At 53.2% G+C, this 19,342-nt stretch overlaps 2 non-coding genes and 3 pseudogenes across 2 annotated transcripts; 2 read left to right on the top strand and 3 right to left on the bottom strand.

The window, feature by feature from the left end:
• The first annotated feature begins 1,567 nt into the window (after positions 1-1,567).
• Positions 1,568-1,721, top strand: LOC144783503 (5.8S ribosomal RNA). The gene has a single exon (XR_013601477.1). It is a non-coding gene; the product is annotated as a 5.8S ribosomal RNA (ribosomal RNA).
• Positions 1,722-2,481: 760 nt separating this feature from the next.
• LOC144783505 (5.8S ribosomal RNA) lies at positions 2,482-2,635 on the top strand. Its single transcript, XR_013601479.1, has one exon. It is a non-coding gene; the product is annotated as a 5.8S ribosomal RNA (ribosomal RNA).
• A 706-nt stretch (positions 2,636-3,341) lies between these two features.
• LOC144783633 (18S ribosomal RNA) lies at positions 3,342-4,134 on the bottom strand (annotated as a pseudogene).
• An 8,961-nt stretch (positions 4,135-13,095) lies between these two features.
• LOC144783516 (5.8S ribosomal RNA) lies at positions 13,096-13,236 on the bottom strand (annotated as a pseudogene).
• A 711-nt stretch (positions 13,237-13,947) lies between these two features.
• On the bottom strand, positions 13,948-15,129 carry LOC144783631 (18S ribosomal RNA; annotated as a pseudogene).
• Between the last annotated feature and the right edge of the window lie 4,213 nt (positions 15,130-19,342).

Genomic DNA, 19,342 nt, shown 5'->3' with positions numbered 1-19,342 from the left:
AATTCTGCTAGTAGCAGTATTTCTTCCTTTGACCATAATTGTGATGGTTTGCTGCTTGCTATAGCTGCTAGTCTAGCCTCATTTTGCGCTCTTGGATGTGCATGCCGAGCATGTTGAGAAACACCAATCTTTGTTCCAATTCTGAGGTCACAGAAGCTGCACAGGAATGGCAGCTCTCCTTTTTGAGGTCTTCCTTTACATTTGGCATAATGGCATGCAATATTGTGGTATTCGGCTTCTTTATCACATTTTGAGCAGTACATTTTAAGATAGAAGCCTTTGTGCTTGTGGGAGACATGTTTTCTCAGTTCTTTAAAAGTTCCCAATATGTCTCCACACAACTCATATTTATGCTTTTCAGTTGGGTATTTCCAATAAGTGACTTTTTTTGTGTAGTCACTTTTCTTTGTGACAGTCAGAGCACTGGGCAGAAATCCCATCGCGCCAACATCCGCCTCGGGCCTTCGCGATGCTTTATTTCAATTAAACAGTCAGATTCCCATGGTCCGCACCAGTTCAAAGTCAGCTGCTAGGTGCCGGCCCCGCACCCCTGGGGAGGGGGCATGGGGAGAGGCGATCACCGTGGCTGGGGCAATCCACAGGTAGGGCCCGGCTCGCATCCAGAGTAGCTGCCTCCCCGGAGGGAGGCACCTCATCCAACTGCGGCACGCACCCAGGCCCCCTTCGTGCCCCAGCCCTACCGACCCAGCCCTTAGAGCCAATCCTTATCCCGAAGTTACAGATCTGACTTACCGACTTCCCTTACCTACATTGTTCTAATATACTACCTGCTGCAACTAGGCACTCGCATTCCATGCCCGGCTCCACGCCAGCAAGCCGGGCTTCTTACCCATTTAAAGTTTGAGATTAGGTTGAGATCGTTTTGGCCCCAATACCTCTAATCATTCGCTTTACCAGATAGAAACTGGGGGCTCCGAGCTCCAGCTATCCTGAGGGGAACTTTGGCGGGAACCAGCTACTAGATGGTTCGATTAGTCTTTCGCCCCTATACCCTGGTCTGACGACTGATTTGCATGTCAGGACCGCTACGGACCTCCACCAGAGTTTCCTCTGGCTTCGCCCTGCCCAGGCAAATTTCACCATCTTTTGGGTCCTATCACGCATGCTCATGCTCCACCTCCCCGACGGAGAGGGCGAGACGGGCCGGTGGTGTGCCTGCCGCTGGAAGCGCGGCGGAATCCCACCTCAGCGGTGCGCCTCGGCCCTCACCTTCATTGCACCACAGGGTTTTGCTCAGTCCTCCGACTCGCGCGTGTGTTAGACTCCTTGGTCTGTGTTTGAAGGCGGGTCGGGTGGGTAACCGACATCGCCGCAGACCCCTGGCGCCCGGCAAGGCCCTCCCTGACCGGCAGCGCGACGTGGTCGGGGCGCGCTTAGAACAGTCCGCCCCAGTCGACAGTCACGCCAGGAGCAGGGTGCCCAGAGGGGAAGCATTGAACGGGATGCCCGAGCCGTCTCGCCGTGCGGGCGGTGAACGGATGGTGTCGCCTTACTCCCACCTCTCCTGCTCCCACAGGTGGGTGAACATTTTCGAAAAGTTGTCTGTGACTCTTGGCGGTGGATCACTCGGCTCGTGCGTCGATGAAGGACGCAGCTAGCTACGAGAATTAGTGCGAATTGCAGGACACATTGATCATCGACACTTTGAACACACCTTGCAGCCCCGGGTACCTCCCGGGGCTATGCCTGTCTGAGGGTTGCTCGATCGTCAATCACCCCAGGGTTTCCCCCAGGACGTGGCTTGGGCCGTTGCAGGGCTCTGCTTCTCTTCGTCCCCCCACAAGGTCAGACTCCCGATCGCCCGTGGCAGGGTCCCTCAGCGGGTCCTGCCGTTGAGGTACGCTGCCGGCGTGCCTGGCTCCTGAGAAGGTTTCTGGTGACCGGTCCGCCCTGGGACGTGTTATGGAGCACCTGGCTGTGTGCTGCACGTGGCAGTCTGTGGTGTCCTACCGGCTGCCCTGGTCAAACCGGGTACCTGGCAATGAGGGAGGGTCACCCCACCTGCACCTCAGCAGTCCATCGCCGGGCGGCCGAGCCATGCACTAAGCTGGCTTGTACAGCCCCTCCCACCCTTGCCAGAGGTGCCGGAAGGGACGAGCCAGGCAGCTCCCCATCCCGCACGCCTCCCACCGAGAGGAGCTGGGGTCCCCTCGTAGTCCCTCAGTCCCTTCTCCTCCAGGCTGCCCTGCCACACGAGAAGGGTCGGGTGGGTAACCGACATTGCCGCAGACCCCTGGCACCCAGCATGGCCCTCCCTGCCCGGAAGTGCGACGTGGTTGGGGCATGCTGAGAACAGTCCGCCCCAGTCAACAGTCACGCCAGGAGCAAGGTGCCCAGAGGGGAAGCCTTGAACGGGATGCCCGAGCCGTCTCACCGTGAGGGCGGTGAACGGACGGCATCACCTTACTCCCACCTCTCCTGCGCCCGCAGGTGGGTGAACGTTTTCGAAAAGTTGTCTGTGACTCTTGGGGGTGGATCACTTGGCTCGTGCGTCGATGAAGGACGCAGCTAGCTACGAGAATTAGTGCGAATTGCAGGACACATTGATCATCGACACTTTGAACACACCTTGCAGCCCTGGGTTCCTCCCGGGGCTATGCCTGTCTGAGGGCTGCTCAATCGTCAATCACCCCAGAGTTTCCCCCAGGACGTGGCTTGGGCTGTTGCAGGACTCTGCTTCTCTTTGTTCCCCCGCAAGGTCAGACCCCCGATCGCCCATGGCAGGTCACTCAGCGGGTCCTGCCACGAAGGTACACTGCCGGCATGCCTGGCTCCTGAGAAGGTTTCTGGTGACCGGTCCGCCCTGGGATGGGTTCTGGAGCACCTGGCTGCGTGCTGCGCGTGGCAGTCTGTGGTGTCCCACCGGCTGCCCTGGTCAAACTGGGTACCTGGCAATGAGGCAGGGTCACCCCACCTGCACCGAAGCGGTCCATTGCCGGGCGCCCGAGCCGTGCACCAAGCTGGCTTGTACAGCCCACCCCACCCTTGCCAGAGGTGCTGGAAGGGACGAGCCAGGAAGCTCCCCATCCCGCACGCCTCTCACCGAGAGGAGCTGGGGTCCCCTTGTAGTCCTCAGTCCCTTCTCTTCCAGGCTGCCCTGCCACACGAGAAGGGCCCCTCACGCGTCGGTCGGGTCCTCCCCGGTGGAAGAGGCCTGCCGAAGGCCCGGTCCTAACCCGAGCACCCCACGCGGCTGCAGACCGCTCCTCCAGCCGGGGCGCACCAGGGCAGGGCCGGGCCCTGTGCCTACGGTGTGTGCTTGCAGGATGCAGCCGAAGGCTATGGGCTGGCACCGTCGGCCACTTGGGCCGTTCTGCAGTTAAAGATCCTTCCGCAGGTTCAACTACGGAAACCTTGTTATGACTTTTACTTCCTCTAGATAGTCAAGTTTGATTATCTTCTCCGTGCTCCACCAGGGCTGGGACAGGCGGTAGCTTGCCTCGCGGCAGCCGCCAGCTCGATCCCAAGATCCAACTACGAGCTTTTTAACTGCAGCAACTTTAATATACTCTATTGGAGCTGGAATTACCGCGACTGCTGGCAACAGACTTGCCCTCCAATGGATCCTCGTTAAAGGATTTAAAGTACACTCATTCCAATTACAGGGCCTCGAAAGAGTCCTGTATTGTTATTTTTTGTCACTACCTCCCCGATTCGGGATTGGGTAATTTGTGTGCCTGGTGCCTTCCTTGGATGTGGCAGCCGTTTCTCAGGCTCCCTCTCCGGAATCGAACCCTGATTCCCCGTTACCCATGGTCACCATAGTAGGAACAGAAAGTACCATAGTAAGTTGATAGGGCACACATACGAATGTATCGTCGCCGTCACGGGGACGTGCAATCGGTCCGAGATTATCTAGAGTCACCAAATCGACCGGGCGCGTCCGGATTGGTCACGGCCTGATAAATGCACGCATCCTGGGAGGTCAGCCCTCATCGGCATGTATTAGCTCTAGAATTACCACAGTTATCCAAGTAACAGATGGAGCGATCAAAGGAACCATAACTGATTTAATGAGCCATTCGCAGTTTCACTGTACTGGCCGTGTGTACTTTCACGTGCATGGCTTAATCTTTGAGACAAGCATATGCTACAGGCAGGATCAACCAGGTAGCTGCAGCTGCTGATGGGGTGGGGCCGCGTGCTCATCTCCCCAACCGGCAACCTTCATGCACCCCTCCATCTCTAGGGAGCCTGCCAGGGGAAGGAGCCCACCCGCCTGAGCGGGAGGGCTCACTAGAGGGGTGTTGAGAGGTGCAGTCGCATGGGCACTGGCAGGCCCAGTCGTCTCCCCCAGGAGGGAGAGGCAGGCCGAGGCACAGCCTGAGCAAGATGCAGGGGTGCTGGAGCCTGGCAGCTGTGGCAGCCCTAGGAACGGTCGTTCTGAGCTACTGTGGACCTGCCGAGCAGCAGCATCCGAGGGCCTGGAGCCACCCAACCCCTTCCGCTCGGGTAAGACCACTGGTGGGCATGAGCTGCCGGGGCCACTTGGACTTCACTCTGCTGGGTAGGGTCTCCTGCCAGGCTGCAGGCCCTCAAGTCAGACGATCCATGCGGGGTGGAAGCTCTGTGCTCGAAACCGGGGCCAAGCAGTCCATCCCTAAACAGACCGAGAGTGCCCAATCGATCAGAGTATGGCTGGGGCATCCCCTGGCAGGCACAGGGGGTATGCTTGCTTAGCGTACCAGCCTGCCCCCTAGGCAAGCAGACTCGGAGAAAAAGGACCATCGGGAAGGGGCTGAGAGGCAGGTGCGTACCCAGGCCCCAGAGGGACCCGGCAGGTGGGCCCGGGTGCTGCCTTACCCATCTCAGCATCACCGGACCTCACGGAGGTCTAACTGAGCAAACTCAGGAAGGGGCTGAGGGGCAGGTGCATACCCAGGCCCCTCAGGGCCCCGGCGGGCAAGCCCGGGTTCTGCCTCCCCCTGTTTCAGAATCACCAGTCCTCCTGGAGGTCTGACTGACCCTCTCCTTAGTAATCCGGAGGAAAATTACCCCCTTTCATGTAATCCGTGCACATGAGGTGACAGAGGGGACCCAAGGCGCTAAAGTACCCGACTTCCTGGAGCCCTCACTGGGATCAGGGAGGCAAATGAGCCCTCATCGGGACTTCCAGGGCAGCCCGGTCATCTGGTCGCCCCATTGGAAAGCATTGTGTGCGACCAGATGGCCGAGGGGAGAAGTGCGACCAGATGGCCGGGACAGAAAGGACTCCCATCTGCCTGCCCCGAGCCGAGTCTTCCCGGTAGGGCTACCGTCTGCCCTAGCAGGGCTCCGCTTCTCGGGGGCTCGGAGACCCCGGCGGGCCTCAGGCACGGGGAGGCCCGCACGCCCGGGGGATGTCACCCATTGAGCCCATCCCGGGCACTTTGCCATGCCGCGGGCCGGAGGAGGGAGCCCCAGACCCTTGGAAGGTGTTGCCGGGTGTTGAACTTGACCCTTTTTGGCAGGCTCACCCCTGAACTTTTTGCCTTAAGCTCTGACATGGTGGTAGTGATTTTAGGCCTCTGTGAACTTTAGCACTATGGCCCAGTGTAAAGTGCGTGTGCTCTCTGTGGTACATTTGGAAGGTTGGCCTGCCCTCCCATAGGAATTCATGGGGATTCCCTGATCCATGTGTGTCAGTGGTAATTCCTGTTATGAGAGAAGCTGTGTGGTCAACTCTGGTATGTCTGAAATCGTGTGAATAAATGCTGCACAATAGTGTGCGCAGATGTATTGTGGTTATTTTAGAAATGCCGCTTTTAGAAGTTGGCATTTCTGTGTCCTATGTGTCTGCCTGCATGATGTGAATTGCATGTCTGGCTTGTGAGTGACAGGAGCTGAGAGGTGTGGGTGGCTCCAGGAGCCAGGGGGAGTCAGCCCAGTGGTGAATAGAGAGTTCTGCATGCAGATGGGAGGGAGAAGTTGCACCTGGGACCTGAATAGGTCTGTGCCTTCCCTCCACAATGCCAGCTTCACCCCCTGTGGTGCATCTGATCCCTGAGGCCCCACCTGACAAAGGAGAGAGGAGCTGAGCAAAACAAAGTGCTCCAAAGCTCCACCGGACCAGTTGCATCTGGTTCCCCCATGCCCTGCACCTTTACAAAAAGGGAAAGGTAGTATAAATGTAGGGGCTGTGACCCCATGTAAATTTTCAGTGTTCAATCTTGGTGTGCTGTTCCTCCTGGGGCGTGCTGCCGCTTGGGCCCAGGGGGGGCTGCCATGAGGGTTTGCCTCCCTGGGCCCTGCTTTTCTCCTGGTCCTTGAAGACCTTTTTGGACCCTTCTGCTTTGCTTTTTATTCTAGGACCTTACACAGACTTTGGCAGCACTTTTGCGCCCTGGGAGCGCTGTGCTATATTTCTTTTTTTTTACCCAAGAAGGGAGAGTGTGGGGCTGCGCAGCATTGAGCTGCAGCCCTTGGTGAGGGAATCCCCCTCATAGGGATTCCCCCATTATGCCTTAATGGCGGGTGCCCACCCCGCATTCTTTTGATGCTTTGCTGAGTTTTACTTTTTACATGGAGACAGGTGCCCACCCCGCTTCGTGGTGCCTTTCTCGAGTGCCCACCCCGCTTCATGATTTTATAACTGAAGCGGGAGCCCATTCCACGTTGTATCGCTGCGGCCCGATCACCGGAAGAAGAAGCCCGGCTGTGGGCGGGGTGCCAGGCGGAAGTGTTGCAGGACGGTAAAAAGATGCAAGGCGGTGTGGGGAGAGGACGGGAGCATACCCTGCCTCCGCGAGTTATGGGGAGTTAAGTCCCGGGTCCCAGGAGGGGGCCCGGGTGAAGAGTAAGGGTGGCCGAGGCTGCCGACACCAGCGAGGCTCTCAGGAGTGAGAGAGCCCTGCCTGCTGCCCTTGAGAAGTCAGCAGAGGTGCCCATGTCAAGAGTTGGAGCGGGGCTCCCGTGAGTGGTTGGGAGGCCCGGCAGACTGAAGAGAGGAGCAGAGTCCCCACGCAAGCCCCGGTGAGTAGGGGCTTCATCCATGTTGTGGCTGCCGGCGGAGTTTGCAGAGACGAGTCTGTCCACAGCGGCCTCGCTCTATCGTGGTTCAGATTTAATCACCACGGAACGTTTTTCCTTCCCAAACGATACAGAGAATTTGGCGGCATTTGCCGTTTGTACCTGGACGGGCTGTTCCAGTTATTTCTGCTCTGACGTACAAGGCAAAAAGTGCTTTTTAAATAAGCGACTTATCACGCAACAGTGTTACCTCAGAAACTACTTCGATTATTTCCCAGATTAATCACATTTGGCATGTTCGGCATTTTTTAAGTGATAATTCATGATACAAAGTGATATTAGGCACCGTATCTGAAGTGCTGAGACCACCAGCTTATCCACCTCCGTATGGTTAATTTGGTGTAACTTCATAGGAGGCAGTCTCGCCAGGATTAGTGACAATTTGGATGGCTCTCTACCCCAGCAATTGATTGTTCTAAACTGAAATAGGACCGCCCCACCCCACTTCGTCCTTCCTCCCCCCTGTACCTGTCCTGATGAAGACCCCGGTAAAGGACCTAATGTAGCCTACGGTTAGGGGTCGAAACGCCGACGGCTTTCCTTCTCACATTGGGACCTCCGGCACATGCCCCTGATTACATTGAACTATGTATGTGACCGTCGAATGTCCCTAGGTTAACAGTGATACAATGGATGCCACAATTGTGTAGGCCCTTTGTTTTGGAATAGTATCAATTGTGATTACAAGACTGTAATAATCTATTTTTCTTTGACTTTGTATATATCTCTTCTTGACTTTACACCGCTTTGAGCACATCTTTCCCTTCCCTTTCCTTCCTCCCCACTGGGGCCACTAACTCATAATCGTGAATGTAATTTCATATTGATTTAAATCCAGTGTTGTTAAATAAAAAACAACACGTGTTAATAGTTATCTTTGATTATTCTTTTGATTAATGGTTTTTAATTCTAAATTGTGTTACTGTGTGTTTTTTCCCACAACACGATCTCCTTGCGGGGACCCCTCTTTACACTTACCCCGTGGTGCCTGGTGAGGCACAGTGTTGTGTCCTGTGTCACTCCAACGATGGGGGATATTTGTTCTTTCCCCGTGTTGTGCTCAGTTTTGCTTAGAGCGCCAGTGCGCTCCAACGTGGGCATGATTGTTCTTCAAGAGCCGTGTGGCCCCAGCGTGGGCCATACTTGTTTAAAGGCCCCAGTGTGGGACCAAAGGTCACCGCATGTTAGGGCCCTCTTTTGATTTACAGCTGCCCCATCTTGCTAAGAGGGCAGCTGCTGCATTTTTGGGGCCATGTTGTTTAGAGAGCCCGTGTGCTCCAGCAAGGGGGCCACTGTGATTTAAAAGCCCCTTTCCCTACTCACAGCTGCGTCGCACCAGCACGGGCAGCTGCAAAGTTTTTTTGCATACCTGAGTCAGAGGGCACATTGAGAGCCCAAGCCTCATTTGATATTCACAACTGCCCAGCAAGTAGTGGGCACCTGCATCGTTTAGGTCACAGTACTTTGGGGGCATGTATTTTTAAGTTAGGAATGAGATGCACTCCTTTGCCCCATATCTTCAAAGCTGCGCAGTACTTAGTACCAGCTGCAATGTTTAGGCCTGCGCAGAGTGCGCACCCTTGACTTCTGCTGCATTGGCAGAAAGGCCTGACTTTTGGACATAAGGCATTTGAACCCCTTAGAGATGGCCAGGTGGCCAGGGGGACTATAAGGTTTGTGATTTATGTAGGTGCACAGAAAATTTAATTTATGGACTGTTTAATGCACTGTGATTTATACCTATAGATGTGATTTTATGATTATGAGGTTTTGCATACTGTGTTATGTTTTAGTTTATTATTTACTGTGGTTTAGGTGTGAGTTATTCCCTACTGCGGTTTATGTTAGTAAGTTTATTTCCTAAATGTGATTTATGCTTAGGAGATTATGGTCTAATATGTTAAGGGTTATGAGGTTGGCGCAGAATATATTTCTCGCCTCATATGATACTGTACATGATATGATTGTTACAGGATGATGCTGAGCATAGTGTTTGCCAGTAATTACTGGTTGTGGTCTTCGATTATGCTATGTTATTACTTTTACTATTTTTACAAAGTGATGATTCTCGACAGTGGTCCATGTGGCCCTGTCAGGTGTATATAATCCCCTGTAAATATTGCCCAGTGCCAGTTGCGCACCCTTGACTTCTGCTGCATTGGCTGCAAGGCCTGACTTTTGGACATAAGGCATTTGAACCCCTTGGAGATGGCCAGTTGGCCAGGGGGACTATTAGGTTTATGATTTATGTAGGTGCACAGAAAATGTAATTTATGTACTGTTTAATGCACTGTGATTTATACCTATAGATGTGATTTTATGATTATGAGGTTTTGCATACTGTGTTATGTCTTAGTTTATTCTTTACTGTGGTTTAGGTGTGAGTTATTCCCTACTGCGGTTTATGTTAGTAAGTTTATTTCCTAAATGTGATTTATGCTTAGGAGATTATGGTCTAATATGTTAAGGGTTATGAGGTTGGCGCAGAATATATTTCTCGCCTCATATGATACTGTACATGATATGATTTATGTTACAGGATGATGCTGAGCATAGTGTTTGCCAGTAATTACTGGTTGTGGTCTTCGATTATGCTATGTTATTACTTTTACTATTTTTACAAAGTGATGATTCTCGACAGTGGTCCATGTGGCCCTGTCAGGTGCATATAATCCCCTGTAAATATTGCCCAGTGCCAGTTGGCACAGTGTATATTGTGCGATTACCATCTAATGTGTTGTATGATAATACAAAGGCTATTTCTATATATAAGCTTGTGTGGAGTTCCTTTTGTGGTGTACCTAGTATGTTGTTGCTGTGTGTTGCGCAAATGCTTTACACATCGCCACCGGGATGAGCCTGACTGCTTGTGCCAAGCTACCAAGGGGGTGAGCAGGGGTTATCTTTGGTGTGTAACTCCCTTGCCCTAACTAGAGTGGTGGTCTCTGCCTGGTTTTGGCACAAGCCTTAGCCAACCAGAGATCCCTTTTCTAACACCCGGGCATAGCCCATTTGGTTCCCGTCAGATAACTGCCAGCCCGGGAGGGGTGTTCTGGCATACCCGGCCCTTAGTAATCCGGAGGAAACCTACCCCTCTTTCTGGGAACCCATGCGCACCGAGTGACGGAGGAGAACCTAGGCCCGGACGTGTCAGACCTCCTGAAGCCCTGGCTGGGATCGGGGAGGCGAATGAGTCCCCATCGGGACTTCCAGGGCAGCCCGGCCATAAGGTCACTCCATTGGAAAGCATTGCGTGCGACCAGATGGCAGAGGGGAGAGGTGCGACCAGATGGCTTGGACCAAAACGACTCCCGTCTGTCTGCCTCAAGCCGAGCCTTCCTGGTAGGGCTCCCGCCTGCCCACCTAGGGCTCGGGGGCTCCGCTTCCCGGGGGCTCAGAGACCCCGGCTGGGCCCCAGGCACGGGGAGGCCCGCACGCCTAGGGGAGGACTGCCCGGGACCCATGGAGCCCATCCCGGGCACTTTGCAATGCCGCGGGCCAGAGGAGGGATCCGCAGACTCCAGGGAGGTATTGCCCAGGCATAGCCCATCTGGTCTCCGGCAAAGAACCGCCAGCCGGGAGAGGGTGTTCCGGCATACCCTGTCCCTACTAATCTGGAGGAAAGCAACCCCTCTTTCTGGGAACCCGTGCACACCGAGTGACGGAGGGGACCCAGGGCGTGGAGGCGCCCCACCTCCTGGAGCCCTGGCTGGGATCGGGGAGGCAAATGAGCCCTCATTGGGACTTCCAGGGCAGCCCGGCCATCTGTTCGCCCCATTGGAAAGCATTGCGTGCGACCAGATGGCCATGGGGAGAGGTGTGACCAGATGGCCAAGACCGAAAGGACTCCCATTTGCCTGCCCCGAGCCAAGCCTTCCCGGTAGGGCTCCTGCCTGCCCTAGCAGGGCTTGGCTTCCCGGGGACTCAGAGACCCCGGCTGGGCCTCAGGCATGGGGAGGCCTGCACACCCGGGAGAAGACTGCCCGGGACCCATGGAGCCCGTCCCGGGCACTTTGCCACGCCGCGGGCTGGAGGAGGGAGTCCCGGACCACTGGGAAGTGTTGCCCGGGCATAGCCCATCTGGTCCCCGGCAGAGAAACGCCAGCCCGGGAGGGGTGTTCCGGCATACCCTGCCCTTAATAATCCGGAGGAAAGCTACCCCTCTTTCTGGGAACCTGTGCGTACCGAGTGATGGAGGGGACCCTAGGCCCAGACGTGTCCGACCTCCTGGAGCCCTGGCTGGGATCGGGGAGGTGAATGAGCCCCCATTGGGACTTCCAGGGCAGCCCTGCCATCTAGTCACCCCATTGGAAAGCATTGCGTGCGACCAGATGGCCGAGGGGTGAGCTGGACCAGATGGCTTGGATGGAAAGGACTCCCATCTGCCTGCCCGAGCCGAGCCTTCCTGATAGGGCTCCCGCATGCCCACGCAGGGCTTGGGGGCACTGCTTCCCGGGGGCTCTGAGACCCAGGCTGGGCCCCAGGCACGGGGAGGCCTGCAGGAGCTCTTGGGCCCACACGCACAGGGGAGGACTGCCCGGGACCCATGGTGCCTGTCCCAGGCACCTTGCCACGCTGCGGGCCAGAGGAGGAATCCGCAGACACCTAGGGAGGTGTTGTCCGGGCATAGCCTATCTGGTCCTCGGCAAAGAACCGCCAGCCCGGGAGGGGTGTTCCAGCATACCCTGCCCCTATTAATCCAGAGGAAAGCCACCGCTCTTTCTGGGAACCCGTGTGTATTGAGTGACGGAGGGCACCCAGGGCACAGAGGCGCCTGACCTCCTGGAGCCCTGGCTGGGATTGGGGAGGCAAATTAGCCCTCATCGGGACTTCCAGGGCAGCCCAGCCATCTGGTCGCCCCATTGGAAAGCATTGCGTGTAACCAGATGGCCGAGGGGAGAGGTGCGACCAGATTGCCGAGACCGAAAGGACTCCAATCCGCCCACCCAAAGCCTTCGTGGCAGGGTCCCGCCTGCACACGCAGGTCCTCATGCACGGAGAGGACCACTGGAGCTCTCAGGCCCAGATGCCTGGGGGAGTACTGCCCGGAAACCATGGAGCCTGTCCCGGGCACTTTCCCACCACGTGGGCCGGAGGAGGGAGCCCCGGATGCTATGGAGGTGTTGTCCGGTCATAGCCTACCTGGTCCCCGGCAGAGAACCGCCAGCCCGGGAGGGCAGTCCCGGCATACCCTGCCCCTCGTACCCTGGAGGAAGGCTACCCCTCTTTCTGGGAACCCGTGCGCACCTTGATGGTCAGGGGACCATAGGCACGAACGTACCCGACCTCCTGGAGCCCAGGCTGGGTTTTGGGGGGCAAATGAGCCCTCATTGGGACTTCCAGGCTAGACCGGTGGCCATCAGGTCACCCCATTGGAAAGCATTGAGTGCGACCAGATGGCCGAGGGGAGAGGTGCGACCAGATGGCCGGGACCAAAAGGACTCCCATCTGCCCACCCCGGAGGGGACCCGGAACTCCCGGGCCACTGACCTTTCCGCTGTGTTGAATCCTCCGGGCGCTGGGGTCTTCCCTCTTCACTCGCCGTTACTGGGGGGAATCCTGGTTAGTTTCTTTTTCTTTGCTTAGTAATATGCTTAAATTCAGCGGGTCGCCACGTCTCATCTGAGGTCGTAGTCAGAAGAATAATGCCGGAGCGTCAAGGGGGTTGCTGGGGAAGGCCAGGTCCCTGCCAGAGCAGGGGCCAGGCATCCCAGCAGCACGTGCCCTCTTTCCCCAGATCAGATCTGGAGGGCCTCTCCGGGAAGCCGGCTGCGGAGATGGGCGCCCGAGGCACCTGAGAGTGGGCAGCCGGTGGAACACCACAGACAGCCAGGCGCAGCACGCAGCTAGGCACCCCAGAACGGGTCCCGGGGCAGACCGGTCGCCACGCCCCTCCTCAAGAGCCAGGCACGCTGGCGGCGTACCCCTGCGGCAGGACCCGGCGAGGGACCCTGCCACGGGCGATCGGAGTGTCTGACCTTGTAGGGGGACGAAGGGAAGTGGAGCGAACCCTGCGACGGCCCCAGCCGCGTCCTGCGGGAAACCCCGGGGCGATTGACGAGCGAGCGACCTTCAGACAGGCGTAGCCCAGGGACGAACCTGGGGACGCAAGGTCGATGATCAATGTGTCCTGCAATTCACACTAATTCTCGCAGCTAGCTGCATTCTTCATTGACGCATGAGCCAAATGATCCACCGCCAAGAGTCACAGGCAACTTTTCGAAAACGTTCACCCGGGTCTGGGTCAAACCAGGTACCTGGCAACGAGGGAGGGTCTCCCCACCTGCACCTCAGCCGTCCGTTGCCAGGCGGTCCGCGCATGCACCAAGCTGGCCTGTACAGCCCACCTCACTCTTGCCTGTGCCAGAGGCACCGGAAGGGAAGAGCCAGGCAGCTCCCCATCCCGCATGCCTCCCACTGAGAGGAGCTGAGGTGCCCTTGTAGGCCCTCGGCCCCTTCTCTATCAGGCTGCCCTGTCACATGAGAAGGCCCCCTCCTCAGTCACCCAGATCTCGATCGTGCCGGGACGTTGGGCACAGGAGGGTCCAGCCAGCAGCAGGTCCTTCTAGGGGGGTGGTACCAGCCCACTGCCATTTGGTTTCCCCCTACCACGGGGGTGGTGCCGGGTGAACTTGGGTTCCATCTCAGGAGGGTCTACCGCTGTGCCCCTCCCAGAAAGGGACAGGAGACCAGGGCCGCCCTCCATCCCCAGTTCCTCACGCATCGGTCGGGTCCTCCCCAGTGGAGGAGGCCCGCCAAAGGCCCGGTCCTCACCCGAGCACCTCATGCGGCTGCGGACCGCTCCACCAGCCGGGGCACGCTAGGGCAGGGCCGGGCCCTGTGCCTATGGTGTGTACTTGCAGGAGGCAGCCGAGGGCTTCGGGCTGGCACCGTCAGTCGCTCTGGCCGTTCCGCCGTTAACGATACTTCCGCAGGTTCACCTACGGAAACCTTGTTGTGACTTTTACTTCCCCTAGATAGTCAAGTTCGATCGTCTTCTCGGCGCTCCGCCAGGGCCATTGCCAAACCCGGCAGGGCCGATCGGAGGACCTCACTAAACGATCCAATCGGTAGTAGCGACAGGCATTGTGTACAAAGGGAAGGGACTTAATCAACACAAGCTTATGACCCGCACTTCCTGGGAATTCCTCGTTCATGAGAAATAATTGCAATCCCCAATCCTTATCACAAATGGGGTTCAGCAGGTTACCCGCACCTGTCAGTGAAGGGTAGACATACTCTGATCCGTTCAGTCTTGCGCGCGTGCAGCCCCGGACATCTAAGGGCATCACAGACCTGTTATTGCTCGATCTTGTGTAGCTGAACGCCACTTGTCCCTCTAAGAAGTTGGACGTCGACCGCTAGGGGTTGCATAACTAGTTAGCATGGAGGAGTCTCGTTCGTTATCGGAATTAACCAGAAAAATCGCTCCACCAACTAAGATCGGCCATGCACCACCCCCCACAAAATGGAGAAAGAGCGTTCAATCTGTCAATCATTTCCGTCTCTGGGCCGGGTGAGGTTTCCCGTGTTGAATCAAATTAAGCCGCAGGCCCCACTCCTGGTGGTGCCCTTCCATCAATTCTTTTAAGTTTCAGCTTTGCAACCATACTCCCCCCGGAACCCAAAGACTTTGGTTTCCTGGAAGCTGCTCGGCGGGTCATGGGAATAACGCCCGGCGGATCGCTGATTTTACTGCATCCTGTATTCTTATTTTGGCAGCAAGAACTGCAGGAGGCAACTCCGCTGAGAACACCATAAGTGGCTCATTCTTTTTGTTAGACTGACAAAAACGAATTCTGTCATTGCACATTCTCACCAAAAAAATCTTAATTTAAATATTATGGATCAATACAGTTTCATCAATGTAGAGAATTATTTCTCTGATCTCACCGAGAGTGAATCTGTAGCCAGAACTCAAGAGTGGCTTTAAAACTTAATTTGCTTTTTCAAAGATTGTAAACTTAACAGAAGGCTGGTGTTTATGTTGATGCTGGGAGCTCATTGTAGATTCTTATTTTCAAATGTATGCAAGCAAGCATTTTGGGTGGGCATACGAATCCGCTGCAACTACATTCACCTTGCTGTTTAGATCAGCTACTAGGCTGAAAACCTCATCTTGGAAGAAATTAGATGCAGAGAAAAACATTTATGGCCATTGAGACTTATATATTCTGTTTTTGTTTCTTTCCTCAATCTCTATGGCCCTTGTTCTGGTTAAACCACAGATAAGACATTGAAGATCCTCTGCTTTCTGATCAGTTGTTGGAGGTGGACGACGGGTAGCCATCAATCTTCTAGTGGATGGAAATTGGGTTTGGTTGTCGTCGCTTTCTCAGAAGACTTGTATTCTATTTGATATTCACATGTTTCTACTAGTAGTAGAAAAGCTTTATTCGATTTTAGCAACATTTTAAAATCATAAAAGCAGCAACACAAAGAATCAATACATATTGTGCATCTAAATACAGAACTTGTCACATATAAATCATTACGTTTAAGAATTAACTGTATATACAGTAAATTTAAGAACACATTAAACTTTTCCTTTTTCTGAATACACTCTTTAGAAAACCGACCATGGTGGCCACACATAATTCATCTTATAACAACTGGAGGTACAGTAATGCTGGGCGGCACTGATACCATGTTCCGCTATTTTTCAGAAGAGGTTTAATCCATCGGGCTCTCTCTTTACAATAAAATCCACAAAAGCAAATCACATGACGGGTTGATTGTTCGGCCACCCCATCACATGGGCACTTACAGAGTATTTTGGTCCAATCATTGGTTTTTGGGAATGAAACAAGGCAAAAAAAGATGTCAAATCTAAACCTTGTGAGTAAAAACCTATCAAAACCCTTAGTGCACCAGTTCAAGTAGGGTTGCATATTACCAGATACTAGCGACATTTGGTGCCGCACGACCGAATCCTTATTGAGCTCAACCCCGAGCCTTAGGGATTCCAGATGGTACCAACAATTGTTCTTTAGGTCTTTCCTCCTGATCTTACATAGCCCCTCTGGTACAGAAAAGAACTCAGGTTTCCCCATATCTTGGCAAAACTTTTGGTTATAGGTTAGCCATGCTATTTTGTTTGATTTATCCAGGGCCATATCATCACGGATAATCTCTCTGTTCAGCTCCAAGTCAGCTGCGGTCCAGACCCTGTGCCAAAGTAGCAGTGGTTGCATCGCTATCAAATCACTGATATGACGCACTCCCAGCTCAGCGTGACAATTAAACACAGATAAACTAAAAGGTACAGCTAAAATAAACCTTAGAAAAGCATTTTCTACTATTTGTATTTCCCTGGTGTCTTGGATACCCCAAACACCAGCACCATATATGGCCGTACTAACAGATTTGGCCATATATATTTTAAGTAAAATTTCAGGGGGTCTTTTGCCCATCTTTCGTGAAAAAGCCATAAGTGCTGCAGTCGCTTTTTTGAAGGACAAGGTCCTACTCCTAATGGCCGGACCCCAGTGCCCCCCACCCTCAAGAACTACTCCTAAGTATGAAAAGGATTTAGTTGCCTGCACTTTCTCCCTGCGTGCGAACAACTTACAGGTTTTTGTTTTACCCCTGGCGCACGTCATCACGAACATTTTTTCCACATTCAGTTTCAGACCCCTAGAGTCCATGAAATTGATATAGGCATCTAGGGCTGTCTGCAGGCCTCTCTCTGTCCTGGCCATGATGACGGCATCATCCGCATATAATAGAGAAACCACTTGTTTAAAATTAATTCTGGGTGAGTCAATGACTTTAGACACCAGAACATCCTCTAAGTCATTGGTGTATAAATTGAAAAGAAGAGGCGCGAGAACGCACCCTTGCCTCACACCACGCTTCACATGGAAGGGCTTGGTGCACTCTCCTCCGGTTCCAAATCTCACCCTGGCCCTTGCCCCAGCATAAAGTTGCCTTAAAAAATAAATAATAGCATACTCTACTTTAAGTTCTTCCAACACCTTCCACAGACGGTCGTGCTTAACGCAGTCAAAGGCAGCACTCAGGACGACGAATGCTGCATAGAGTTTACCCGCCTTGGCCTGAACATATTTCCCTTGTAGTAGTGTAAAGTTCAGGACCTGTTCAACGGTGCCCATCCCCTCACGGAAGCCGTACTGAACCGGGGACAACACTCCTGCTTCTTCTACCCAAGATAGTAACCGGTTCAGGACAACCCTCCCTGTGATCTTCATAAAAGAATCAAGAAGAGAGATAGGGCGATAACAAGAGGGACTCTCCCTATCTCCCTTCTTGAAGATGGGAATAATGATAGAATCAGACCAGGTCTTTGGAAACCCCCGCTCACAACTTGCGTCCAGGACTCTCTTCAAAATGGGGGACCATAAGTCAACTGAGTGTTTAAAAATATCAATAGGAACCCCATCTAAGCCTGGGGCTTTACCTCCCCATCTCTGCTTAATAGCAGCGGATATTTCACCAATTGAGATACCCAAATTAACTTGGCGAAAGGTCCGGGAAGCCTCCTTGTCCATGTCCTCTATGTCAGCTAACTTTAAAATCCCCTCCGGATTATAGACTTCTGAGACTTCTGAAAAAAAGTAAATCCAGGAGTTTTCGCTGATTGCAACCTCTACCCTTGCATTGTTGGCTTCATTAAAAAATGGTGCATTAACTGCACGCCAAAATAAGGCACTGTCCTTAGATTGTGCGGCATTAGCCAGATTATTCCAAGCTTCGGATTTGATGTTATTCTTACAATTATTCCGTGCTAGGCGATAGACTCTCCTACAAGTAGCCACCTCTACCGGGTCCCTTACCTTGTTGTGTAACGTGGCTTTGAGGCAAGAATGCGCCTTAGAACAGGCAGCATCGAACCAAGAATTGGTAGTTGACCTAGAAGTATGACCTCTCCCCGGACGGGACAAACTATCTCGAATGGTCCGGGTAATAGCCTCAAAGGCTGACAAAGTATCCTCGTGAGAGGTCTCTATGTCAAGACACCTTTCGATTGAGACAAGGGATCCCCTGACTATCTTGGCATGCATTACCTCCGGGTCATTATGACTCCATTTGATAACATAGCCGTTTTGCCGTGGCATATTACAAGTTTTTAACCAAGACAGTCTTTCAATCAATGTACTGTGCTTTGCCTGTGGTAAAATAATGGCAAAAGAGAGGGGAAGATGATCACTGAATCCTACAGAATGAATGGTATAATCCGCAAACCAGGTGGCATGACTTTCAGAAGCAACAATAAAATCAATAATGGTGCCTAGCCCTCTCCCCACAAAGGTTGCGCTAAACTCTACACTGGGGGAGCATAACCTATTAACAAAATCTAAATTAAAAGATGCCAGCATATCATTCAGGGATTCACCCCCGTCCAGATGGGAAAAGTGTGGGGACGTGACTTCCGCGCCCGCCCCTATGATTCCACCCCCCCCCATCATGACCGCACAGATTGTGGTTAAAATCCCCCCCACAAACAATAATGCAATCCCTCCCTTTCGGGATTGTAATCCCGTGAATTTCATTAATCAAGGAAGAGACCATATCTGCAACACAACGTTTATGCAAATTATTGTAGATGTTAATCAAAATGATGTCAACCTTGGAGACCATTCGAATTAATAGGATCTGAAAGCAAATTCCCATCTTGACTATCTTGATATCCTCGACACCCATCAAATTCGAAATATAAATACAAAGTCCTCCCATATTCCTCCCACGATTAGAGTGCAAAGCTGCAGCATGAAAAGTTCTGTACCCATTTAAGTGAACAGGCTCAACGGACCAGTTTTCTTGGAGACACAAAAATCCAAAGGGACTTACAAACTCCAGCCAAGAAGGATCTAAAACCCTATCCTTGATCCCTGAAATGTTCCAAAATAGAAACTCAATCTTCGCATGAGTCCTATGTTTAACAACTGATATATTATTACTATATCCATCAGGAAGATCACAGATCTGCCTTGCGCTACTAGGTTCACGGACTTCAAAATGATCAGAGCCTAAACCACAGATAGTAACTGTGCCGGTGACATTGGGCGGCCTAGGATCGATGACAGGGCCACTGACATTGCATACAGTAGGAGTAGGATCTATCGAAAGAACAGGTGCAACAGATTTACAGCTCAGTCAGTCCACGCCCTCTAAATCTCTTAAACCATCATAACGATTATAAAGGGGAATTTGAAACCGATTAGATAACCAGAGGTCAACTGGAGCACGAGGATCATTTAGATGCTGAGTCTAGGGACCAGGATAAGCCGGATAGACAGGATGGACAACATTTTCCAGCTGTGAAGCAAATGGAGATCTAGAGATTTGATAA

This window comes from Lissotriton helveticus, chromosome 9 (genome assembly GCF_964261635.1).
Source record: "Lissotriton helveticus chromosome 9, aLisHel1.1, whole genome shotgun sequence".
Taxonomy (NCBI): domain Eukaryota; kingdom Metazoa; phylum Chordata; class Amphibia; order Caudata; family Salamandridae; genus Lissotriton; species Lissotriton helveticus.
Note: the sequence above shows the minus strand (reverse complement) of the source record. Positions and strands in the feature narration are given on the sequence as shown.